General features: G+C 39.7%; 1 protein-coding gene across 8 annotated transcripts in view; it reads left to right on the top strand.

Moving 5' to 3' along the window:
- Positions 1-6: 6 nt before the first annotated feature.
- Positions 7-27,561, top strand: part of LOC109313731 (poly(rC)-binding protein 3-like) — an 894,664-nt gene continuing 867,109 nt past the window's right edge. For 2 of the 8 annotated variants that reach the window (XM_019540472.1, XM_019540478.1), the window contains exon 1: positions 9-510. The gene's annotated coding sequence lies outside the window, so the exon portion shown is untranslated. Of the gene's footprint in view, positions 511-27,561 lie in introns of all 8 variants that reach the window. The other 6 variants (XM_019540495.1, XM_019540487.1, XM_019540464.1 and 3 more) reach the window with 5 other exon arrangements.

Here is a 27,561-nt window from a genome sequence, read left to right as displayed (position 1 = left end):
GCTGCGAGAGCCCAGCCAGAACAGCAGCAGCAGCGCCCGTAGCCCCCGGCAGGGATATAAGCAACCGGGAGCCGCCTTAACACAGCCCCACGGAGCCGCCCGCCCTGGAAATACACCGGCAGGAGCCAAGCCGAGCAGGAAAGCAGCAAACACCCGCCTGGAGAAAGAACAAAACACCCCCCCTCCCCCCACAACCGAAAAAGAAAAGAAAAGAGAAAACAACTCGGCACCAGTCGCGGGGCTTTTTCTTTCCTTCATGATCTTTTTTTTTTCCCCTGAGGATTTCTGCCAGACTGACTCGTCCCCCCCCCTCCCCCGATAATTTTCTCCCTCTTCGTTTTTGTTTTTTTTAAAGATATACAACAGATAGATATAGCTATATTTACTCTTCTCCCTGCTTCCAACCCCTGTGTCTGTGTGTTTTGAATACTATCGCAACCTCTGCTAAATCTATAGATAGATGTAGATCCCCTTCCTCCTCTCTGATCCCATCCGACACCCCTTGTTAAGGTGAGTTGTGTCTTTTCATCACTTTCTTTTTTTCCTTGTGTGTTGTCTTCCCCGCCCTCCCCCTCCATGCCTGGGGCAGGTTTTAGGGAGAAGCGTGTGTGTATGGGGACTGGGGGGGGAGGATTTCATGGAGATCCTGGCATGTTTGCAAACCTTCCCCCCCTTCTGCAGCCTCAGCATCATTCTGACCTGCTCCCTTATCCCAAGGAGGTAGATAGCTGATGAAAGTGGGGAACTGCTCTTCCTTAGCTCTGCATGCTGGAGAGGGAGAACAACAACAGCAGTAGCAGCAGCAAAAAAAAAAAAAAAAGCAGCAGCAGCTTCCTCCTCCCTCTCCCCCCTCTTCTGTTTGTTTTATTATTCTTTTTTTTGTGTGCTTGCTTTCTGTTCTTGAAGCTATTCGCAGGGGACTTGCAAAGGATTGCATGTGATGCAAAGGGGAGTTGAGTGTGTGTCAGCATGTGTGTTTGGAGAGAGCATCTGTATCTTCTGTTTATGGGATGATGAATAATAACGCTGCCAAACAGCCACTGTACGCAGCGAGAGGAGGACAGCAGAGACTGGTGATGGAGAAAATGATCACGGATGCAAGGAAAGCGGCAAGGTTCTCGAGTTGTGTGCTCTAGGACATATTTTGTGAGCTCATTAGTGGCACCTTCAGAGTGATGGCTCCTGGGTTCTCAGCAGTGGAGTAGAAGGGAGAAGGGGGGGAGACCAAACTTTAGGGCTCCCTCCAGTTGTTCAGTGTTTCTTTGGTTGTAGCTGCATGAGATTTTACTCCTTTGGGAAGAAAGGAGGGGTGAATGGTGAAAATGGCATTGCAGTCCCACAACAACCAGATCGTTTTGTATCCTGTATTCATTTCCAGTGACAAAACAAAGTGTTATTAGTATAAGCCAGCTATAGAAGGACTGTAGCCTGGTTTACTCTCCAAATGTCGAGTTGTATTAAATTGTTTTCTTTCCAGTGTTCCCCTGACTGAGTACTGAAAACAGAAACTTGTCTTTGTAGTAAAACAGCCTTTAATCAAGTGGTGTATCTGTTCTGTAGATTTTTCAAAAAGAGTTTTAATGTGCCCTCAGGTGTTTGAATTGGAGTGATATAGATTTCAGTTGCATTTGCGCAAGGAGTTAAGGCATAACTTGCAGGAGCACCATTTGCAAAGTGCCATTTAGACAAAGCAAAATAACAACAGCTTCTGTCTTTTCCATGGGTTTTTACATCAGCGGTGTTCACATCAAAAATAGCATGCAGTTTTCCTGAACTTGTACCATTGTAAGTAGAGGGACCTGGCAGACTGTGAAACAGTTTCAAGTATTCAAAGCTCAAATAATATTATATCACATTTGTCTGACCTACACAACTTTTGAATTTCTTTATCAAATCACATAGAGCCACCTTACATGTAGGTGCATTTTAATCTGGCTATTTCCAATATGGTGAGTCATTTCTGTATCTCAAAGTTTAGACGTGAACTCAAAAGGTTGTGCCTACCTGTATTTAGAGGCCTTTATAGTAAATGTTAATATAAGTTGTGGAGTACCTCTTGTTTGGATGGCAGAAGACTTCCTTTATACTGCCTACCTAGCATATGATTTTAAAATAACGCAACTTTTCACATGATGTAAGGAGGCTGATCAGCAAAAGCCATCAGTCACACAGCTGTGCTAACAAAAATACATTCTTTTACCATTTTTTATTTTCTTGTTTAGTTAAAATATTCTGTGCAAGTTTTCTTTGGGTTTTTCTGCCACAGATGTGTGGATGTCTGACAAAAGTGCATGTTTTGATTGGATGGTGTCATTCCTTAATGCTGACAGTAGCACGAGGAAATGTAAAAATATGATGTGCTATCTACATGATCACAGAAAGTACACAGTGGTGAGAGAGAGAAATGAAAACCAGTCAAGTTCATGAACAATTGCAAAATAAAACACAGTGTTGGAACACATGCATAGGCTTGTAAGCTGTTATGTTGCTAAACTCAAGTATTGATTAAAAATAGTAGCTTGGTAAGATTCTGTCTGATATAATAAAAGTTTTCACTTAATAGAGTTATGCTGTTAAAATCCCATGTGGCTTAAGGAATTCTTTGCTTTACTGGAAAAAAAAACAAACCTTGCCCAGGACCTTGATTCTGAAAGTCTTGAGTTTGCACAACTCCCACTGATGTCACTGTGACTTGCAAGTGTTTGGTACTCTTCAGGATCAGTCTTTTTAGATTTCTCAAGATTTATGATTCATTCAAATGAAAATACTGCCAACAGGTGTGTATAATGAATGACTTCATTTAGGGTTTTTGTAGGATGACTATAATAATCAAGGTGTATATAAATACACCACAGGCGAGCTGAAGAGAATTATGGACAAGAAATTTCAGTAATGTGTGTTGCACAGTTTTGTGGGGTTTAAACTGTTTTGTTTTTTTACTTCTGTAATTCTTTACCAAATAGAAAGTGTCCATCAGTTGAAAAACCTATTTTGTTAATTGCTTTAGTTTGTTGGTTACTATTATGGGTGAAGAACTTAAGAGAGGCACATATATGAAATGCTGAAGAAATAGTGACGTTCGTAAGAAAAACATGAAAGAGTTGTGTCATGATTTGCAAATCAAAACAATTTGACAGTCCCCTTTTAAGTGTACTGTCAAAAAATGTCATGGTGCTTCATAAAATCTAAGAAGTGAGGTTAATTCTGGGCCTAATCCTATTCCTGCTGAAGTTAATGGGAGTTTATTCCCTTAACTTCAGCAGCAGCCAGCACAGGCCTTCATAAATTACCCAGTCCTGTAAAATTAAAGAAAGCTTTTAGGACAAAGCTTTCCTTAATTTATTATTTGAGGATTAGATAATATATGCATTCAGTCACCCACCCAGTTTTCACAACTGGTAAAATTCATTCTGTCAAATCCTAAACTACTGTGAGTGAAGAAATGGGCATAATTATGGTGTTCAGAAGTCAGGCTAACTTTTTGATATAAGAAGGTAGGATTGCTCCTTTCTGTCCTCTACTTAAGGTGATATTTTTGTTGTCTGGTGTATCATCATTTTTCTGCGTGATCGGTCTTCTAACATGTTATTTTCACGATTGGAGAACACACATTCTTCAATCACAACTGCTTTTATCAGTTTTGCTGTTCTTAATAAAATACTCTGCTCCTTACTAAGGGGGAAGGTTGTTACTATATTTAAACTTATTTATAAAGAAGCCCAAGGAAACACATTTGATATCATTTATCAAGAAAATGATATCAAATGTGTTTCCTTGGGCTTTTTGCATCAGATATTTGATATCAGCAAAGTTATTAGTGTTTTATTTAGGCAGGTTACAGTCAGGATAATGTTACTAAATAGTAGCATAATGCATACAAACACAAATTAACAATTTGCAGATTTCCCTTGCAATATATTCCATTGCAATATCTCATCTTGTCTTTCTACCTTGGGATGGTAATAAATATGTTTCACTTCGGATCCAAACTTGTAATTAAAAAATAAAATGTTTGTAAATATAGGGGATACTCGATACAAAACTATCTTCTTATTATAAGTATTTTGTTTGCTAGGAATAATATTTTAGTAATGAACTAAATTTTTCAGAATGCTCATAGCTACACATAGAGGATGACAAACGCTTTGTTCCGGGGAACTGTATATAGCCCCCTTGAAATACCAAGCTCTGAACAGGGCTACATGTAGTTAGGTTCCCAAAGCTGTTGGTGAACTTGTGTGAATGGCAGTAGTGACAAGTTTATGTAGCCAGATATGTCAGCTGAAGGGAATGACTGCCTCTTGGGGACAACAGCATATCTGGGGAAAGGTGTTTGAGTAACTTTTTGCTGTGAGGGATAAAAACACCAACTGGCTGCCTCTCACCTGTTATTAGTGAGGTTCCTCTATCTTAAAGTCAGTATTCAGAGTGATCTCTTTAGTTCTTAGGATTATGACAGATATGGAAAACTTAATTAGGACATACTAATAAGATTGAAGAGCTCTGATGAGGAATATATACAGCATACCATTGACCAATGATCAGGAGGAGGAAGGCTGTATTTTTTTGAAATATATGCGACTGTCCAGTATTTTTTTTAACTAAACAGTCCGTGCGTTCATATACAACAAATGTCCTATTTCAATATACTGTATAGGCTTGTGAGGGAAAGTGCGCATATGGAGTGAGGGGAGTTGATAGTAAATACTTTTTTGTTCCATAGGAAATTTTGGAAAGTAGGACATCCGTACTTTCATGGGACACTTTTAGCCTGTGTACCACTAACAGAAATCAAGAGTAGTTTATCTAAATGAATAGCGTAACTCCAGGCTTACTGTGGTATGAGTACCGCATTTCCTTATACAACAAGATACATAATGTTTCTATTATGCCTAATAGAGAATGACTTAATATCATATTTAAGTCAGAACATTTGGTACATGCAGCTATTAATCTTGGATAATTTATGAACTTTTGACTTTGTACTGAGAATTATGGATGAACAAGTGGATAAAATACATACCAGCGAAATGTTTTCTTGTTGGGTAATGTAAAAGAAACTCCGATTCTTTTCAGTAGGAGGGACGGGTTCAGCAGCATACCTAGTTTAATGGATTTGGCTAGATTCATTAAATAATAATAAAAGCAATTATTAATTTTGGATAGATTTTTTTTTCACGTTCTCAGAAAAAAAGTTTGAATATTTTATTATGAAATGTTGTAGTAGGCTGTTGATCTATAATGAGGATATAGCCTTTTGATAATAGTTAAAATGATAGTATTTTACTTTTTAAACTATCAATGACGTGCACTACAGATGCTATCCAACATTATTTCAGTGACACTTTACATGCAAAGACATATATATTAAATGAGTCATCTGGAGCTTCTGCAATGACACTTGTTTATTTTTGAAGTATAAAAACTCTAAACAAATTAGAGTAGTCAGATCTGTAAACTCCCATAAAATTAAATAACCAACTAATGCATAATTTCCTTATTTGGGCCATTTACAGGAAGCTTTTTTTTTTTTTTTTTTCATATTGGCTCAGTTCAACATAAAACACTTCTATACCATTAGGAGTCTGGTGGTAACACCCTTGTTTCCTGTTGGCTACTAACAGAGATCTCTATGTGCTGTACCTATTGCCAATGTCAGTTTAAAGATGGTATTAAACAACAAATGAATGGTGCTCTGAAGTGGGCCTATAAGATCTCCCAGGAGAAAAAATACATCTCTTTTCTTAGTACAGAAGCTAATGCACATATGGAAGCTAGATAGCTTGATTTGAGCTTTATGAGCATTAGTGCATGTCACAAAATCCAGTCCAATGTCTGTGAGGAACCCTAGTCAAAATGTATATAATTCTGTAGATGCTAAAATGAGAATAGAGAGAATTATACAATGGTAATAGCTACATTTAGATTCCCTGTTAGAAGTAGTAAATATACATTGCCCCAAATGAGTGGAAACTGGGGAATTCAGAGTTTAAGCTGATATGCTGTTCTTAAATTTACCCATAAGAGGCCTGGAAGTTTCAGTCCCAACTTTGATAAAGTTGTGATAATGGATCTGGAGTTTTCTGGCATTATGGGTATCATGGGTTAGTGTAGGATAATATATTTAAGACAGAAATCTGCAACCTTTACTTATGTGGGTAGTTTTATGGATTTCAGTATGATTCTATGTCTAAATGAGGTTTTAGGGAGGAGGTCCTTAAGTGCAAGCATTATTGTTGCTATCCAATTGAACTTTATATTGCATGATGTAAGACAATGTCTCTGGCATTCTGCAGCATGCAAAACCACAGTTCCCTGGTAACATTGCTTGCTATTGTGCTGAATTCTGTGATAGTAAAAAAAAAAAAAATTATGGCCTTTCACAAAACCTGGAGTCTAAATCGGGAAAACTCCAGAGATGTTTTGAATGTATCATTTATAAATCATAGCATACATTTTAGGCTTTGCTTTGTTTATATTTTCTAAGTGCTTGCTTCCATTTATGTGCAAGAAAATGCCTTCCATTTATACTTTCTTCTATTTAATTGTGCTTTTTTTTTTAAACTAAAAATGTAAACATCCAGAAGCTAATGAACGCTTACCACTTGCATAGCACTGTATCAGTTCTGAAATGATACAAAAATGAACTTGTTCTCTATCACAACAACCTTCTTGGCTTTTTAGCACCAAAAAAAAATGCCAATCCAATATAAACAGTAAAATGTGAGGGTCCAAAAGAGGGCATTTGTTTTCTGTCTCTCTTATCCCCACAGTGTTCTTCTCTTGGGGGTGATACAGGATGGGGAGTACAGAACAGAGATTCCATGTGGGTGTTGCAACATGGTTCCAGGTCATTCACCGAGTGAGTTTACTTAAAGGAGGAGACAGTGGAACTAGTAGAGGAAAGCAGGGACGATGAAGAGGAAGGCCTGAGGGGGGGGTTGAGGCCAGGTAGTTCCTGCTTACTTGTAACCAGGAAGCCAAGATTTTGAATATGAAGGAGGAACTTGGCTGGGAAGAGAGTTTGAGCAATAATAGGGAAGTAAGAGTCTTTATGATACATGTTTGTTTCAACCAGCATTCAGAATATTACATGCCAGCCCCCTTATTTCACCTCCATGTTAAAAGTCAAGCGTTCCAAAATTAAGAAGTGCCAGTATCTAAGTGCTGCATGGAGACTCATTTCGGTCCACTTCTGTATATAAGTTGTGATACGGTCTTTAATTATGTGATCACTTACTATTTTTTTTCTGGAGGACCCCACCCCTATAGTCAGGGTTCTGATGATAGATACCCTTCATGGCTAGCTAGCTAGTGGCACGTGGCATATGTAGACCTGAGAAGAGTGTATGACTTGCCTTTCAGCTTATTCTACCTTATTAGATCATATATAAACCCAGCTCTGTGCTCAGCAATCCTACTGGTGGTTCAGTGCTTTTCTCCCCACAGTCTTTATCCACGTCTTTAAAGGACAGAGCCCTGGTGGATTTCATACTGATTTGTACCACTTTTAAAATGAAATATTTATGACCCCAAAATAAGATGTCTCTCCAGCTTTTTGCCTCATAGCAGTGTTACAATTTATTATAGAAACGCCCATGTATTAACTTTTAAAAATAAAGATGCTGCATATTTCAAGCTGTAGCTGCTAAAGGTAAAATTAATTAGAATGTAGACAGGGAAAAAAAATCAGAGTAAAATGACTTGGGAGGCAAAGAATTAGAATATTTAAATAATAAATTACAAATAAATCAAAGTTCCACAGAGAGATCTTAAGTGGTCCTGGGTTTTTTAAGATTAATATATTTATCATACTGCATACACAAAAACACACACATGCATTTTACTCCTCCAAGGAAGGAAAAAGAACTGGAAGGGATAAAGTGCTAGAAGCTTATATAAGCCTTGTCTGCACCAGGATAAATGGTATATTAAAATTGTTTAAATATAATAGAATAATGAAAAAAAAAACCCAACCCTACTATTGTAAACAGGACATATGTTTTGGAAACAGGACATATTAGCTGATGAGCTAAGGCATTACCTTGACAGTCTTTTCGTAGTTCTTGGGCTTTTAGCTATTACTAAAATACCTCCTTCGTTCTAATTCAGATGTATCTACAAACTATTGAATACGCACAGGGACACGGCACTGGAAGGGACCTCTGGGGGCATCGGCTGCAGTTGCCCGCTACTGTAGGCAACCATGTCATGTCATCGTTTTACATAAACTAATTAAGCTCCATTTTACAACTAGCTAGATCGCATGCCTTCATCCTACCATTGTGATAGTGTTGCAAAACTTCACTCTTCTGATGGTTAGACGCCTCTGATTTTTTCTAGTTTAAATTTATTCATGGTCAGTTTAAGCCCATGTATTCTTGTGTCATCATTCTCCTTTGCTTGAATAGCTCTCCTCCCTCTTTGGTGTTTACCCCATGGATATATTTATAGATGAGGAGGGATCATATCTCCTCTTGGCCTGTGTTTTCACCACGCTGATGTAGCTGAGCACAACACAGAGCACTATTCTATAAGGGATTCATTCCCATATTACTTTGAAGCAGTGATACTCCATGCTGACTGGCTCTGGAGCCACGTAAGCTGTCAGCATCTACACCCCTTTGGTGAACTGCATCAATCACACTCCAGTTCAAAAGTTAGAAAACCCTACATAGGAAGTTGCATGCGTTGCATTAACATAGTTGCATGTACTGCATTGTTCACGATTGAGGAAAGATGCACCAAACTTTGATAACCTTTTCTGCAAGGAGCTGTAGGTGATAGGGCCCCCTCATAGCTCAGGAGCTACAGACTGAGTATTATTGCAGAGGGATGAGGCAGTAGTAGATGCACAGAGGTTCTCTTCCTGCTGCATGGCCTCTGGGGAGAGCCTCTCATTCCTCAACCCTGTTCACAGGGGCTGCATCTACACATTCATTAATGTGCTGTGCATACTGTACAAAAGGAAGTACTAAATAAATATACAGTAGACTGCCCTATTGTGCATTACCATGATTGCATGCTTTTTCATGATGGTTAATGTATAGTAGATTAATACTACTCTGCATTAGCCTAATAGCACGTTTTTTTGCAGTGATGCTGTAACTCACAGTCAATCAGTCTACTGTGCATTAAACCTCTCCTGTAGGTGTGCCCAGGGAGCATCTTTCTATAGGACACTTTATTCAGGTTTGTCTTTAGAGACAAGGTTTGTGTTCAGGGACATAACAGCATTCTGCAGAAAAATCAAATTCTCTAGTGTTTGGGAAGACTACTTTATTTTTCTTTTTTTCTCAGCTCGGCTTTATTTCCTGATGTGAAATAGATCTGTATAATTCCAATTTTCTTATTGAAACAGAGGCAACCACTATTTATAGGTTGAGCCCCTTTTTGTTTTTATATGGGATTTACATTTTAATTGATGGTGGCTGGTGCTTTAGTATTTAGGCAGTTCCAAGAATCCAGACATAACAAAAACAAGGTAACAGTCAAGTCCTGAACAACAGGATTTCCAAAATATGTTGCACAAAAACTAAGCAAGAAAGAACTGAGCTTAACAACTTCCAGCCGTTAAACTGATTTATTACATTAAGGTCTCACTTCCAGAGTCTTTGTCTAACAGCAAAAAGGTTTAATGTACCCCCCATAATAGTGTCTGGAGGGAAAATTACTGGCATAATCACAATTTTTATGTTGTGACAGTTTAGCTCAAGATGATTTGCTTTGAAAAGTAAAGGATATTCATACATGATATTCTTAAGATGCTTTATTTTTTTTAAAGAACTAAAAAGTCAAGTCTTAACACTTAGTTTTTAAACTGAAAGAAACTTTAAAATGACTACACCTGTGTGTGAAAATGTTAACAATAATTTCTTGGGAACAATGATGGTATTACAATTAGGTTGATATTACTTTGAGTGCCTTGATCACGTTCAGCAATTTGTGAACTAAAAAGGAATGCTTTATTAAAGAATATTGTGTTTTGCAGCTATTTAGTATTTAACTAAATGGGGCTTGCATGTGCTTCTGGTATTAAAGACTCAAAAGGCACAAAAAGTTTATCAGTAAAAAAATAGTCACTAAAACACTTTTCATGATACCTCTGCAACATTATTGTTAGGAAAAAAGGTATATTTATGCCATGTCAAAGCTAAAATGTGGGAAATAAAACATCATAAAGTCCCAGGGTGTGTCAACCCATGCGCTTTAATATGCATTTAATAGCCTATTTTGATGTGCGTTAAAGTGTCACTAAGAAAGCATGCTATTTAGCTAATGCGCACTAAAATAGGCTAATGCACATTAAGTTCCACTTAAAAACCACGGGCATCTAAACAGGAGTGTGAAGGCTGCTCCAATGCATTGGAATTCCAGCACATTGGACCAGACTCGATTAATCAAGTCTGCTGAAGCATGTCAATTACCGCAGTCCAGCAGCCTCCTGTGTCTTGTGTATCAGTGTTCCTGTGCTTTAAAAATGGTGGTGGGGGAGCTTGAACTAAAGCTTGATGAACTAAAGCTCTCAGAGCTGCTCTAATTAAAGAGCTGCCTCTCCAACCCTAGAGCACTTGTGAAAGTGCCCTGTGCTCTTTAATTAATGTGCATTAAGACAGGTTTATGTGCATTTTCCTACTATCTCACAATGGAGCTACTAGATTTAATGCCCATTAACTAAAGCGCATTAATGCATGTGTAGACGAACCTCTAGTGTAGATAAGGCAGCTGTAATGTTAGGCTATGTTTGGCGTTACAGTAAATGCTAGGCTGTTCCTCAATATATGCTTTGACCTATTAACCCAAGTTAAAACTACACCTTCCTTGGCCACACTTGAGGTCAGATTCTCTTCCACCTATTAGGTGTGCAAGTGGATTTAGTCACCTAACTGTGATTCTATGCCACCCTGTTCAAGTCTCAAAAAATATGTTCATGCATCTACCTCATAATTCAGATGAGTCATAAAAAAGCAGTGAAGAAGAGGAGGAGGACCCGTCCACCTTTTACATTAATAATTTTTCAGAAATTGAAGCAGCATGGAAAAGAATTATACTTACATGCCCAAGTCTGTTTATATGCCTAATGGTGGAATAGAATCTGATGCTAGGATTTTACTGCATGTTCATTGTCATGTTATGCAACTTGGCAAAAATTTAATTTTTTTCCTTTTGTGGTGGGACTAATTAGCACACCCCAAGCAACCTATGTAACAGCGTCCCCATGCTTAAAAATGGCAGTGGGGGGGCTTAATTAAAGCTCTTTTGACAAGCTTTAGTTAAAGTGCGCCCACCACCATTTTTCAGTGTGGGGATGCTGATACACAGGACGCTCTGGGCTCTCAGAGCCTCTCTAATTAAAGTGCCTTCCCCCTTCCCTCCCCTGGAGCACATGTATAAATGCCACCAGTTATGTTTGTGGCACCCATTTCTCAGAACTCTGTAAGGGCCGATGATGTTCCATTGTTTCAGTGTCTTTGCTAGGGGGAAAGTATGCCTGTGTAGGCTGGTTAAGACAGGCCAGGGAGATCCATACTTTTCCTTATTGTTTTCCATTTGGCACTGGCAATATTACCCAGAAAAGTTAAGGCTAATGCTGCCCAAAATTCATTGCTGTAATCTTGTTTTATTACATGGGGTGACTTTGCTACTATTGAGGAAGAATCGGAAAGAGATCATCCAATAGTTGGAATTTTAAAGAATTAATTTTCAGAAAAATTATGGTTAATGTCTGAGGTAGCTGTGATCTGCCACTAGGAGTAAAGCCAGTTGAAAAAGGATTTGCCCCCTCTGTCCCAAGGAAAGAAGGAAGAAAGGGAAGAAGGAAAAGAAAAGCACCATAAAAATGCCTCTTGAGAGCACTCAGTTCCCTGGGAAGGCAAGGAATAGATGAGGTTTGCCAGACAGTGGAAAAATCCAAGAAAGAAAAGCACACCTGAGGGATTCATTTGACGCACCATAACACGAATAGGAAAAGCTGAAACTGTGTTTAGTGAAGTGGAAGTGAAGCTCTGAGAAGCAAAATCTAAGAGATTTCCAGCTTTCCTTTTTTAGCTTTTGGAATGTAGCCCAAAATGTACCCAATGCTAAACCAAGAAAATTGGATTAATGAAGGAAAATACCAGCTGTTGTCTTTAGAGATAATTGCACTTCAAGCTCCTACATGGTAGAGACCAATCAAAGTACTCAAGAATTAAAAAAACAGGTGACATCTGCAGCTGGTTCCAAGCTTGATGGTTACAATTCTAGTACCAGTAAAACATACACTCAGCCTACTGAATATAGTTAATCCTCTTGATATCTTAAATATAATGACCAGGAATCATTTGCACCTTTGAATGTTATCATCCCAGTGTATTCATATGAAAACTCCACTTATACATAAAATTTACCTTGAGAGATGTCATTTGGCAAATGATGAATAGTTGATTAGAGTTTTGGAGACTGCAAGTGTATCTACACTGCTATTCAGTCAGCCTAAGCCAAATAAGCCATCCTTCACTGTCTATATGTTCTTACCTTGTGGCTACTGCACGTTGTATTTGTTCCTTAAGCGGAATCCTTCTAGGAAGCTATCTGCCACTTTTCTCTCCTGTTGTGCTTGGTTCAATCACAGGCAGTAGAGATAAAGTGTTATGCAAGAGGGCCAGAAAAGAATTGTGGGATTGCTGCTAGCTAACTTCTTGCATTTGAGAGCTGCAGTGTCTGGGTGAATTCTAAATGCATTTCATGGAGAGGTGGCATGGGAGTATGCTCAATTCCATATCCTGAAGTTCAGCAGAACTTCTAGGTGTGAGCTAGACTGCCACTATGGGTCAAGCTTTTTGAGTCTTCTCTGTACGTAGTCGTAGGTATGGATTTGAAGGTAGAAAGAATTAAGGCTGACCATAAATAGCTGTTAAACTGACTGTACTGATCTTGGTAGGCCAAATTTATTCTGTGTTTTTATACCTCTCTCTACAACCTATATTTTTCACACATACTGCCCTCTCAAAACTAGTGGGTGTTTTTTTTTTTTTAAGAAGATCAACTGAAAAGCAAGGGACTAGCATATGGGAGTAATTCTGTAACATTAAGTGAGTTCACATGCAAAATATAGCAAATCCTCAATTAAAGAAATTATATACTTTCTATGCTTTCATCAATTTTAAGCCACAATTGCTATAATCATTTAAAAGTAATGGGAATTACCTTACTCATGGTTACTAAGGTTTCATACTGAGCCTAATGCACATGCAGAATCGTATTTAATTCACGCCATTGACAGTGTTTCTAATGAGTATTTTAAAAATGCCTTTGCTATATCTTTTAATTTTCAGACTTCGCTTTGCTTCATGCTTAGTCTTATTCAGACTTACCTAATGCATTCTCAGATTTAACTTTCTGTTTTTTAAGTTGCTTAATATTTTAATTCACAATAGTAAAAAATATATAAGTCAGTTTGAAAGCTTCCTGAGTAACATAGCCACCGAGGCTACTTCCTGATTTAGATAGGGGGAAGTTGGTCTTTTTCTTGGTGGCAACTGCTAAATTTTGCTCCAGGCATTCTGAACTTGCAGTGTCTCCAGACAACCTTGCTCAAATTAAATTATTTGGTCTGAAGATAAAGGAGTCTCCCTAGTTGTCAGTTTTGTGATGAACACTTAGGGCCAGATCCTGTTTCATTCACTAGATACATAAATCCAAGCAGCCACTTTTCCTAAAAGTAGGCAACCTACCTCTCATTCTCTCAATGGGCAGGTACCTTTCGGGCATTTTTTACACTTGCTATAGCTCCAAGAACCGTTCTAATTAAACCACCATAGCATCTTGTATATCAGCATCCCTGCATTTCAAAATGGTGTTGAGAGCACTTGAACTAAAGCTTCTTCAACGAGCGTTAGTTAAAGCACCCCTGCTGCCATTTTGAAACATGGAGATAGATGAGGTGTGGGAGGCTGCTGGAGCGTGGTAATTACCACGCTCCAGCAGACTTGATTTGAGCCTGCTCCAAGATGCTGTAATTACAGTGTGTTGGATCAACCTCCCAGCATGTCTACAGGCACTCCTTATATGGTGTCAGAGCCCATAAGCACCAATGGAGTTGGCTACAGCAGTGGGAGCCAACCTTTTTTGGCAGATATGTCACAATTTAACCCTTTACCCTTCTCAAGTACCACTCCAATCCCCTTCCCTTGCCCATTCTGCTGTTCCACTTTCTACTCCTTCCTGCTCTGTTGCTCTGCTTTCTGCTTCCTTCCCTCTGCTCCCTGTCAAAGCAGCCTTTGCTCTCTGCTTCCTTCTCAGTTGTCTGTGTGCCATGCACAGAGGCTGCCTGTGTGACTTGTGACGCCTGTGTGACTGACTTGTGACACCTGTGCTGCAGGTTGGCCACCCCTGAGCAAAAGAAAGCCAGTAGGAGATGGCAGGTACAGGGAAATATGTGAACTCCCATCCTTTAGGCATCTGGCTCAGGGAATCTTCCATCCTACCTGCTGATGCTGGGCCACTCAGTGGAAAGGTGTAGATTAGTCATGGGGCTACAAGTACAGCAAGCATGAGGTAGCCTGACCCTATAGCACTGTGAGGAAGGCATTCCCACTATTCTGCTCCCAGTGCTGTTTATTCATTTTGCATTGCATAGTCCTTGGATAAAACTCCCTTTGGCTGATGGAGGTCTAGAACCCAGGTGTACCACTTCCTGGGAAAATGACCTAACCATTAGGCTATTTGACATAAGTCACATTTTATGACTTAGGGTTAAATCAAAGAGGAGGGTGCATGACAGAATAAGTGCGCTCATTTAGGCTTTCTAGGAACCAGAGCAGAGTAGAATAGGATTACATTTAGAGGTTTAGCAAGCTAAATGCCACTTGAGTGTTTTAGAGACAGAATAGGATCTGTGTCTGAGAATGAGACTTTCAAAGGGGCATACAGTACCTAGGCAACCAATTTCTTGTGACTTTAAACATAAGTTGAGTGCCTAACACTTGTAAGTCCTTTTAAATACCACCCTCACCTTCTGGTTAGCTCACTTTAAATGTGGATATTTTAAATCATTGTGCAGATGTAATGTTGTTTAAATTCTCTCTTGATCATGATTATAGTGGTTTGTAACACCCAGGCTGTGAACTGGATTTAAGGTATACCCCAGGGAATAATACAGTGATGTGCCCACGTAATTATGCCCATGAAACGTATAACTGCACATAATCGTATAATATCGCGTAATTCCTTGTGGTGTAGCTGGTGAGTGGGAAGCGGAGCTCCTGTCTGCAGGAGGCAGGGTGGGCATGGGGGTATGTGTGGGGTTTGTGAGTGGGTGTGGGCCCCCCTGCCACAGCAGCAGCAACAAGCAATGGGCTTTCGGGGCGCTCCTGGCTGTGACACGGCCCCCAGCGGCACGTGGGTCTGGTGAATCCGCTGGGCTGCATGTGGCTTCTGCCTGCAGTCCTGTAAGCCCTGCATGCTAGCATAGAGTCAGCCCAGTCTGGCCTGAAGGAGTGCATCTGCAGGGTGGGGTAGGTAGCCCCTGGGATTTGCCAGAGCCACGTGCCCCTGGGGGGGCTCTGCCCACTATGTCCAGGAGTGCTGTGCACAGAAGGTGAGGGACTCTGCATGGGGGGACACGTAGCAGTGGGGGATGTTCATGGGGGGATCTGTGGCAGGCAGGGTTGTGTTCCTCAGGGGCTGTGCTGGAGGGGGGTGTGTGGAAGGGGGGGCTGTGCACAGGTGCCCAGACATTCCCATATCCATACCCATCCACAACCCCCCCATACAGTGCTTCACAACCTTCCCCACAAAAACCACATGTACCCCCACATTCCCCCCCCACACAAGTACCTGCATATATTTCTAAAGAAGGTTGAAATAGTATTATATTCTGTTTAATTCTTAAAAAAATTAAAGTAACTAATTGTGCATAATTTTGAATTTTTCTGAGCATAATTTCCTGGGGTGTATTAGGGCACTCAGCCCTGAATCTGGATCTTTGTCTATGATAGTGGCTCTCAACCTTTTTAGACTGAAGATATCCCTGGAAAAAATCTCATTCTTAACACTGTCATTTTTTGACTATGGAAAAATACTAGAGCAATTCTGTTGCAAAAAAATCTCAGAAACCCCGCAGATTTTTATTATGGAAAAAGGTACATTTGAAATGGGGAATTTATGAATGAAAAAGAATGTTATTTCCATGTTCTCTTTCACACTGTCTTTTGAGGGTGTCTTCTGACATATCAGAATTTCATTCTGCTTTAATTATTGATAGGAAGCATTTTCTTACTGGCACAGCATTTACACATACTGAAATCACTTTTCAGTAGAAATGATTTCAAGTAATTTTTGGATTGGATTCAGTAGTGCAAATTGCCTGGTTTTTTTTTTAGTACCCCATAAATTAAAGCCCAAATGATAAGCAAGAACATTACGCTGTCACGAATCACTCAAGTTTTAATGGCCTAATGCACTAAGCTTTAATTAGTAATATTGTATTTTTAAAAGGGCAATATTGTGAATGAAATGTGAATATGCAGTGTTTTATATCTGGGTTTCCCAGAAGATTTTAAATGGATTCCTGTTCTTGGCATGTCTTTAAATAATTGATATGGCCACTTCAAGGCCTGAGTAGACTAACAGTTTATTGGCTGCCAGTGACAAAATTTGGTTTGGGCATAACTTCACAGGGACATGGCACTGCATACATCTGCTGCTCTAATTAGAAAGTTTGCCTAGGGTGCTTACATCAGAAAGAGTGGGAAAGAAACAGTGCTGGCACAATCTGTTGTAACACAGAATGATTCCTGCAAAACATGTGATTTATACAAGATTTCTGTTTAACCCCTTCATTCTTGTTGGGAATTTTATGTGTACTTTCAGGAGCTTTAACACGGGCATTTCTTTGTTTACCTGTATCATGGGTACACTGTGTGTGAGACTTGGTTTTCTTTTATGGTGGTATAAGTCTCAAAGCATTGCGCTAGATCCTGATGTCACATTGCATCTGGCACAACTCTATAGAATTGGGATGCACGAAGACAACAATAAGGGCATCTACCTGTTGTTGTAATACCATGGCCACTGAAAACTGGTCTAACTCATTACGCAAAATAGAACACCCCTTTTTTTTATTCCAGGTTGCCTAGGGATCTTGTTAACCATATTATCAGCGTAGGTTCAGTCAGGGATTGCCTTTTATTGGCTATGCCCTGTTTAGCCTAGCTAGGATCCTCCTTTTAGCATCAGGGTCAAGGAAGACAAAGGAGTAGTTTACAGCACTATGCCATTCAGGAGTTGCCCCCTGCCAGGGTAATCCACCAGAACAGGTTAAGCAGAGGTGAAGCAATTAAAGCAGGACCTAAACTTTCAATGCCTGGGAATTGGGTCTTTTCTTGCTGTAATTACAAATCATATAATCTAGCCTATTTTGCATTGCTGTTTGAAGGAATCGCAAACATGAGTTGAACTTGTCAGGAAATTTTCAAAGAGGGATCAGTTTCTACAAATTCCACATTTAATTTTTTTTAAATAAAACTTCTTTTTCATCATAAAATGACACTACCACAATACTTTGCCAGCATGTATTATTTTGTGATGAGAAGGTTTCTCAGGTTTGGAATGGAAATTTGGGAATGAAATGAGAGGAGCAGAGTGGTTTTTTTGTTTTTTGTTGCTCTTAACATGATGTTTATATTAAGTTTGAATTCCAGATGGAGGATTTAATTTGGAATACATAGCATTTTAAAACAAACTGAAGGTAGGGCAAATAAAAGGGAAAGGAAATTGAAAGGGAAACCTCTAAAAACATGTGTACACGTTTCTCTCACTTTATGCTGTACATGCATTCCTGGAAAATGGCGCATAACTTGAATTTGCATTAAGGGAGCCTACTTTACAATATAACAAATAGGGATGTGTTCCAAGACCTCAACTGTACTGACCCCCAGACCCATTTCTACCAGGTTTACAAGAAAGTTTTGGTACTCACCAACAGCAGACAGGGCACAATTATAATGGGGATGGCAACTACAGAAATGTGTTGCAGACAACGAGCTAGGAGCAAAGATCCAAACAGGGGACTGTGTTTTGCTGCACATCACAACAATGCACTGCATACACCAGCTGACTGCGGTCTTCCACCATACCAATTGCATAAGAGTGAATTTACCTGGCATATAATGATTTTTTGCTATAAAAAGGGTCATTGCTTAAGAGTGAATACACATACAGAACCCTCATAAAGCAAGAGAAACCTGTACTGCTGCAGAGAGTTAAGCATGTCAGTAATCAAAATGAAATTGCCTGTTATCATCACACCAAAGTTTCCAAGATATAGATACTTGTCTCTAAGACAAATACAGAAGGTGCTGAGAAACCTGCATCTTTATGTTGGATACTAAACTATCTACTTACACTATTGTATCTTACAGTTCAGGTGGTTATCTGTGTTTGTGTGAAGTCAGGCAGAAGGTAGAGTTGGTATCTTAGGCCTGGTACAGATATTACGTACAAAGTGGTATAAGTGTTCGGAAGCCGGTTCACACCAGTAACAGAACGTAAATTTGGGGTACCTAGACTAGTTTAAAAATGGTGGAACTTTGTCTAAGATAGACCTGGATGGATGTGGTATCAGACTTAACTGGCTTAGGTTAGACCAGTCTAATGAATTTCTGTACTAAATCTGCTATTAATTCATGCTGAGTCACTGGCTGCTGGCTCCTTGGTGGGCTTCCACTAGCCCTACCTTGCAGGAGGGCCATACTGGAGTGCCCCTGTGCTTGGCTGCTCCAGCCAAATATGCAGCGGACCCCACCTCTGGGCTGCTACAGAGTCAAGCTAGCACAGAATCTCTCTCCAGCTCCACGTCCTGTGTCCAGCCAGCTCTCAGATGTAAGTGGGTGGGGGGGGTGGAAGGACCCAGCTCTGACCATCAGAGAGTTAAGCTAGCACAGAATCTCTCCCCAGCCCCACCTCCTTCATCCAGCCAGCTCTCAGCTGCAAGCAGGCAGGGGAAGGGGCAGGGGAAGAAATTCTAGCTAGCTCAGCTCTCTGAGAGCCAGAGCCAGGTTCATGCAACAGAAGCTTTGGTCCCCCTTCCCTCTCCCACCTGCCTGAAGCTGAGAGCTGGCTGGACTTGAGACACAGGGCTGGAGAGAGATTCTTCGCTACCTCAACTCTGACACCCAGAGCTGGGTCTCTGCAATAGAATCCTTCCCCGCCCCCCTCTTCCCCTCCCCCCACCATAGCTGACAGTAGGGGGTTGGAGGTGTGTGCCAGGCAGCCAATCAGGTGCAGTTGCTGCATTCATCTGCCCTTGGCAGTCTGGCACACTGAGAGGTGTGCAGGAGCACCTCTAACCTGCTTGACTTGGCCAGGCCAGGCAGCCTACATGCCACCACCCTCCCTCCTGCCCCCCCGCAACCACCAAAGATCAAACTTGTGTTCTGTTAACTCCCAAATTGACACAGTCCACTTAGCAAAGCCTACATAAGTTAGTCTGACTATACTTCAAGTTTGAATGTCTGTACCTAGCCTTAAAGACTATGTGGTTTTCCATAGGCAAAAACTACCTTAATCAGATGTTATAGTATCTGATGCAGTAGGTTGTTGCCTCCAAAAGTTAATGCCCCCCTGAATCAGGCCTAAGGTGCCACCCTGCTCTACCTTCTGCAGTTCAGTAAAAAGGAAAGTGTATCATGTAAATTCATGAAAGTTTTGTATGAGTAAAAATGGATATAAAAAATAAAGAGACATAAAATAAACATAAGTTGTAGCTTTTTAGTTTTCATCGTTGACATATTTCCAAGGAGGAAAAAGGGATGAAATAATATGTGATTGTTCAGGATATCTTGTATCTGTAGCACATCCAATCTGACATACATTTCTGCATGTATATTTAGATATTTTTGAAGTTCTAGAACATTTTATCAAAGCACTTAAGCACATGATTTAATTTTCTTTCATTTGGATGGCTCATGCGTATAAATTAAGCATGTACTTAAGCACTTTACTAGAAAGAAATTTAGGAATTTGAACTGAACACAGAACTGGAACATTAAAAAGCGGTGTGAGGTGGTATGGAAATGATGGTGGACCTCTTTTTATTTATGGTAGGCCTAAGTGACTGGTTCATTGAGAGAGAGAACATTTACATTTTGTTTGCATGAGTCCTGAGAAATATTGCAGCTACAGAAATCATGGTGTATTTGTGCCAGTTGTATTGGAGGAAAAGAAAAAAATAAATTGGTGTCATTATTTCTTGCCCCAGCAACAAACACTTAAAAATCAAACAAATCTGATTAAAATGATGAGAGACTTAAAATCACCCAGTGTTGAAATTAAGTTTAATTTCCCTGCAAGGCATAGTTAAAGTATTCTAATTATGGGCACTGATATATATATATATATATATATATATATATATTTTTTTTAAATTAATTTCCACTGAATTGAAATCTATGGTTCCAATGAAGCGTTCATAAGGGAATACTATATAACATTTCTTCTTACACTTCTAAGCAATCCTGTTTCTCAAATGTCTTTGGAGCTACAGATTTTATTTTGTATTCAGTGTTTTTCTGTGAACTAATTTTTGACATTCATATTGTCACTGGTGTTGAAATTTCAGTAAGAAATTTCAGTAAGAATTTTCAGTGCTCTTCTAAAATGTATTTGTATAATTGACTTTATACTTACACCAACACTATACTTACATAGTGTTGGATACAAGTGGTTTTTGTGTTGCTTTTCTAAATGAATCCTGATACGTTATTGTTTAATAATAGTCTAATATGACTCTAGCTTCAGCAAATATCCTCTCCTCACATATTTGTTGTACTCCACTGTTTCGTTCTGACTCATCCTGCAAGCATGGCTGGAACAGAAGAAAATACAGGCAGGCATCTTCTGCTCTACCTGTCCATAGTCCTTGGCAGTAGCATAACTTTCAGAATAGTTGGATTAGTTGTTTACATCCTCAAACGAAGCTACCTAGTCAAGCTAGACAGATTTTTTTTTAACTCGAAGGAAAGTTAGGTTCTTTGCTGAAAAAAAATCCCAAACCAAAACTTGCTAGTCAAAAACTGAAAAATCTTTTGGCTGAAAAAGAAAAATCAATTTTAAAATGCTTCAATGGTTCTTGGTGGGAGCTAAAGTGGCCTCATACCACCATTTTCCTCTATGGACTGAAATCTCTGGCAAAAATGCTACCTTCTGTGATGCACCACCATTTCACTTTTTTTTTTTTTTTAGCTGAAGCACATAACATGCCATCATGCATCATGAAAGAGATTCCATCTGGACAGCTTGGCCAGTAGAATTCATAGAGGAGAAGGGTGTGAGAGGATCCCAGATGAAAACTTCCAGAGATACCACATTGTCTTTTCCATATATATGTTAGTTTTAGCCAAAACTTGATAGCTTTTGTATTTTGAATATTAACATTTTTGACAGTCTGCATTTCCTTGAAAAGAGATATTTCTTTTCCGTCAAAGCTGTATTTCAATAGAATTTTTTTTTTTAAAGCAGATGTTCTGTCTAGCGCAGTTCACAGTACCTCATAGTCAGAAAGGTGAGCCGCCAGGGCTCACCTCTACCTACCTTTTAACACCTGGAAGTGACATTAAGGTACTTTCCATGAATAGAGGTAAAGAATGCTAATATGCTCTGCAATATATTTCCCCAGGACTTCTGAGAGAGATTCCCTCTGTTCCTGACTATAGCAAGTTTTCTGTATTTCCCCAATGTTTATGCTTGAATTATTTGTTTCTTAGCACCCTGATTCATGTAATTTCACTAAACTCCTGGTCAGCCAGAGGAGGGCAGTTTTGCACATGAATCTCCCTTTCCATGCTTGAAAAGGTAAGGAGAGGAACTGGATGACTCCATAGCACCATGCTACTGCTGTTGCATCCCTGTAGAATGTGTTTTGGGGAATCTAGGGTCAAAACTGGTAAAGACAGATGCTGAGTCAGGTTGGGGAAGAGTGGGACACACTTGTCTCCTCCAAAACAAAAAGAGATTGCTTAGAAGAGAGAATATGTCTGTATTTGCCCTTGTTTTTGTGGGTTGGGTATAATTATGGCCAGGAACAATGGACTCTTCCATTGGAGCTAAGACATGCTTCTGTGGTCCAAAGCCAGAGCAGAAACAAGGGGGACTTTGGCTCAGGTTTTCTGTAATTTGTGAGACTTTCTTGGATTGTTCTGGGGAAGTAGATTGTTTATGGGGGCCTGTTTCACATAAAACAGAGATTAATGAAGGAATGTCTACACAGGGATGCTTACTAAGAATTCCTTTTCTTGAATGCTTGATTGTGCCCATTACCATGAGCAGGGATTATCCAAGGCAGTGCCATTTCTTGAAAATAATGTTGTTTTCAACTTACTATTTTGCAAATGTCAAGAAGTTTCATTAAGAAACTAGAATGACACACAGACCTTAAGCTTGAAAAGTCCATTCATGACTAGATAAAGAACATGTTTTTTCCTGAATTCTAAAATTTGTAGCCTTCAAAATTTCTATATAGATCTTAGATATTTTCATTTCCATATTCAAACCCCGGTGAAGCTACATTTCACAGATTTTGATTTTTCATTGTAAAAACTCTGAGACAAGTTCATTAGGGTTTTATTATTATGGTAGTCTATCAGTTTCATCTCTCTCCACCAGATATTATCAATAAGCGTAAAAGAGACACCGGGTTTCTTTTTTCTATAAAAAATTACTAGAATAAAATGAAGGGGACTAACTGGATAAAATATGTTGCCTGATTAAGATTTTGTCAAGTGTGTGGAATTTATTTTGGTTGGCACAGGTGGGTAGCTCTGTTCCCTGGGCAGCCATGTGCCGCCTAGGGGAGCGCAGGCTTCAACAGAGCCAATTGCAGCGGTATGTTCAGTCTCTGCTGTGGTTGTGGCTATTTCTATCCCCCATCCCTCCCACAAGGGGAGGCTCTGCCTTGGTGACCCTCCTCCCCTTTAATTATGCTACTGGGAAGGGTCTTTTTAAAACGGACCTTATTTGTTAATATATGCAAAGCTAAAGTATTTCACTGCCTAGCTAAGTCCAATATTGAAATTCTTCTCATTTCATTGACCAGGTTGAACACTTTAATGAATGCATCCACGAGAGCTAGTTGCCACCTAAAAATGGCTCAGTTGCAAGACCTTCAAAAAAAGATCTTTCTAACATGTATTCTTCAAAGCAGAGCTACATCTTGGTAGCATATATATGTAAAAAAAAAAAAAAAAAAAAAATCCTACCATATCCATTTCCCACTGTGAATTTCACCAGCACTGTCACCTTTTTGATAAGGACTGTTTGTAAAAGGACCTGTATCTTGCTGTTTAGCATGCTGAAAAAAAACTTTCAGCTTACAGATGCATGAATAAATATTGACTTTGTTCTTCATTGGTTTTATTAGTAAACTAAAAGGTGGCAGCATTTCTGCTGAGTAAATGTTCTTAAAAAATCAAATATTAGATCAAATAAGTATATAACTTGTGGAGAGGAACAGTGACCTTGGTAATCTAGATTTACTAATTGTAGTGTTCTTGGATACTTCGACGTTTAGTTGCTTGTGTACTTGGTTCTGACACTAGCTTTTAAGAATTATAATACACAGCTATTTATTGGCTATGTAAAATTGTTACATAAAATTATATTTTTCAAAGTGTCTGTATGGTAATTCCTAAGGCATCTGTCATTTTAGTCTATTCAAAAACATTTTTACTGTATAAGGTCATTACAAACTATATGGGCTGCTCCATATGGGAAACTGGATTTTGCAGGGCCTGTTTGGCCCCAGCCAAATTGTAGAGGATGAAATGGAAGTAGAAAGAATTGCATATGAAGCTCCAGTGAAGATGCTCTGCAAATAGGAGCCAAACAGCTTCTGGAGCAAGCCAAGGAGAGAAGCCCCATGCAATTCCACCATCTCCATGTGTACCCAAGCTGGCAAGGACGTAGCCAAAGTAGGTGTCTTGAACCTGCTGCATGGCCCTGACTATGTTCAAACTCTACAGACACTGGGGGTAATCTTTTGGCAACACACCAGTGTTTGCTCCAAAGGCCATACTGACTTAATATAAAAGTATATGCCTGTAGCACAATATAGCACAGTGCAGAGATACCAACAAATGGCATACTAGAAAGCAATCTATTCACATTAGCATGGTATCTGCTTTGGTACGTATACTCTGCGTCTTAACAGGACTAATTCACTTGGGTGGAATACCACATTTCTACAGCTATTAAGCTTCCAGTGTTCAAAGAGCTCGATCAAAGCTACTCCAATAATACATTTTGTACTATACTGCATTGTGCCATAGAGATGTACACTTTTCAGCCTAGGAAACTGGAGCTAATTTTTTGGCTATCACTTTAATGTGGGAGAGATTCTAATGATGAAAGGGCTATTGCCTCCTTAACCTTGGGCACAATCCCCACCAAAAGGTACTTACACACCCGGAAGGTCCCATTAGCTTCACAGGACTAGAAGGAATCCAGGTAGATGTCCTTCACAGGTGCCCTGTATAACATGTTCAGTTATTTAATGTTTGTTCTGTAACCACTGAATGAATGAAAGCCCACTTGCATATGCTCTGTCCTTGGGAATTGATCCCACAAATAACATGTGCGTGCTAAAATAACATAAGTATGTGTATGCATAAGAAATGCTATTGCTTTGCCTCACCGCTTTATGATTCTTCATTACTGACTCATACTGGTATGTGTATGTATGAAGAACAATTGTTATCTAATGACTGTAACAAAAATTTATTTGTCTTAAACTTTTTAATTGCCTTGTATTTATGGTACAGCAATTTCTGGCAAAGAAAATGGCTCCTTCATGTATTATTTGAAATAACTTTCAATTTTTGAAGGTATGAGCTGTGTAAAAGTGCTTTGAATAATGACCCTTTGGGTACAGCAGTGCTACACAAATCTTACTGTCAATAGAGCTGGTAGCAGGAAAAGCAATTGCAAGACCATATTAGCACTCCAAAGCACATACTATAAGTTTCACAACAAAATACTTATTAAACTGACAAACGCAGTGTAAGGCATGCCTTTCTGTATTATGAGTGTGGCTTCCCATTCTAATTTTAAAACAGTATTTATGGTTAAATGCCCGACTAAAAAATAAAGCAGACTATCTGTAAATATTGGCCAAACAGTCTTATCATTCATGTAGCCCTAAACACTGTACTGTACTCCTACCGTTGAAGTTTATATTGCTTTCAGTCTGTACCACCTTAAGGACTTCACATTAACATTGAAAAAAAAATTCAGAACATGTTAGCTTTGCTTTCTTTGTTAAAAAACCAAACCAAATCCCGTAATGGTCTGATGAAAATGTCAAAAATGTAGCCTTTAATTTTGAGTAACTAGACCAGGATTGGCATACGGATGCCAAAGGATCCATTACAAAAAAAAATACATTTAAAAAAACCCCAACTTGCCCGCACTCTGGACATTGAACCAATACCGATAATGTTTTGAGAGGACATCCTTAGTGTTCCTTTTATGAAAGTTATGTCATGGCATAGACCAGTCATCTTTATCTAAGGTGATGACATCATTCTCTGACTACTATGTTTAATTGCAAAAAATGACATTGGACTTTTCTAGTTCCGTATTTTAATTAGCATGACATTTATATAAGTACTTCGAGTAGTATTTTTATTTCTCATATAGATAATCCATCTTTAATGATCAATGCAACTATTAATAAACCAAGTTTTGAAATTTATTCAGGCTCAGTTTTTCAAAGTTATTTAGGCATCAGAGCATATGTTTATACCTTTACCTTGGGGCAAATTGAAGGCTGTACACAGGTACAGGTAGCTTTCGGGCAGAACAGAGCTAGGTAAGTTTGCACCCTGAGCCAATCACTTTTACTTTTGCTGCTGGCTCTAGCTAAGGATCCACTGTTCATGGCCCTCGCCTCTGCTGAAGCTGAGTTAATCTGTAGCACCACAAGGCCACCCTGGGTTTGTAAGAAATGCAAAACAGACAAACAAACAAACTGCCACTTAACTATTTGCTGGCTCTAAGTCTCTGGCTTGCTAGGCCTTTCCCAGGCTTCGTTTCTCCCCTCGCCTCTCATCTTTGGATTTGAAGATAGCTGCATGCAAACAAAGCAGACAAATAAAGAAAAGAGAAGCCTTGCTCACAGCCCCTCCTGGTGGTTGCTTGACCTAGACTACCCCCAGGTTCAGGGCAGCCATACTCTCTATCTCTGTTGGTGCAACTACCCAGAAAGGATGCATTCAACATCCTTTTTGTCTTCCTTCCCTGCCAGTTCAGATGGGCTGGCACTTCTTCATTCCCTACACCTGAGTTAACTCCCTTGCTTGGGAGGCTTGCTGCATTCATGGACCTGGATCCTCAGCTTCTTGTGAATTCCTCCAAGTCTGGGGTGGGCATGGGGAAAGCTTCCAGGGTATGGAGCCATTTGGGCTCCTCTGCACCACTAGTAACAGGGCCAGGCCCTGGTACATAGGCTTACCCTCAAATAGGCTGAAACACATAAGCCACCCTTCCTCATCTACATGACTTCCTGCAACAATATGTAAGAGCCACAAAAGGAAAGACAAATAGTAGGCTAATTTATTCCTGGAAGAAAAGGAACGGAAAACTCTTTAAGTCATGGTGGAGCCCCTCTAGGAAACATACCCACTCTTTTTCTTTCTGTGCTTGACTAATTACAGTTACAGTAGAGGCAGGAAATAGGATGCAAAAGGCAGACTTCCTGTGCTTTCATCTTGTTTAACTTAGGTGAATTGTGAACATAGTGCAGGGAAAGGACAGGCTTGGGGAAAGCTCAGCCTAAGGCCCAAATGCTCAAAAGAGCTTCATGAGAACAGGCTGAACTGCAGGTTGGAGTAGGGTGGCAGGACAAGTAAAGTTATTTATAATGATCAGTGGGCCTGGAGGCTCTTGATGTTTGTGGCTTTATGGCTCTTGAGAACTATACAGATGCATCTTGGTTAGCTCCAGATGTGGGGGTCTTGTGTTCTATGATCCAGGTTAGAATTGAAGCTTAATGGAAGGGTATTATCACAAAACTTACAGCATCATTGCCTGTTGTTGTTTCACTTACAGTGGAGTAAGAGTTTTAGTACTAGTTTGGATTGTGATTTATATATATATATGATGACACCTTACATGTAAACACGTTTCTATTTCATTAAATGAATTTCTTGTACACTGCCTCAGGCCCCAGGGGAGGCACACCTAGGCCAAGGGTCAGTGAGGATCTAGTCAGGGAACTTCTGGAGGGACTGGATGTATTTAAATCAGATGGTCTGGACAATCTCCACCCCAGAGTGCTGAGGGAATTAGCTGAGGTCATTGCGGGACCCCTGGCACAGCTTTACGAGTACTTATGGTGCTCTGGTGTGGTGCCAGAGGACTGGAAGAGGGCCAGCGTGGTTCCCATCTTCAAAAAAGGGAGGAAGGAGGACCCAGGAAACTATAGGGCAGTGGGGTTCCACAGGGCTCGATCCTCGGGCTCGCACTGTTCAACATCTTCATCAGTGACTTGGACAAGGGGGTAAAAATCACCCTGTTCAAATCTGCTGA

The sequence above is a fragment of the Crocodylus porosus genome, unplaced genomic scaffold, assembly GCF_001723895.1.
Source record: "Crocodylus porosus isolate Cpor-Errol unplaced genomic scaffold, CroPor_comp1, whole genome shotgun sequence".
NCBI classification, from domain to species: Eukaryota; Metazoa; Chordata; order Crocodylia; family Crocodylidae; genus Crocodylus; species Crocodylus porosus.
Note: the sequence above shows the minus strand (reverse complement) of the source record. Positions and strands in the feature narration are given on the sequence as shown.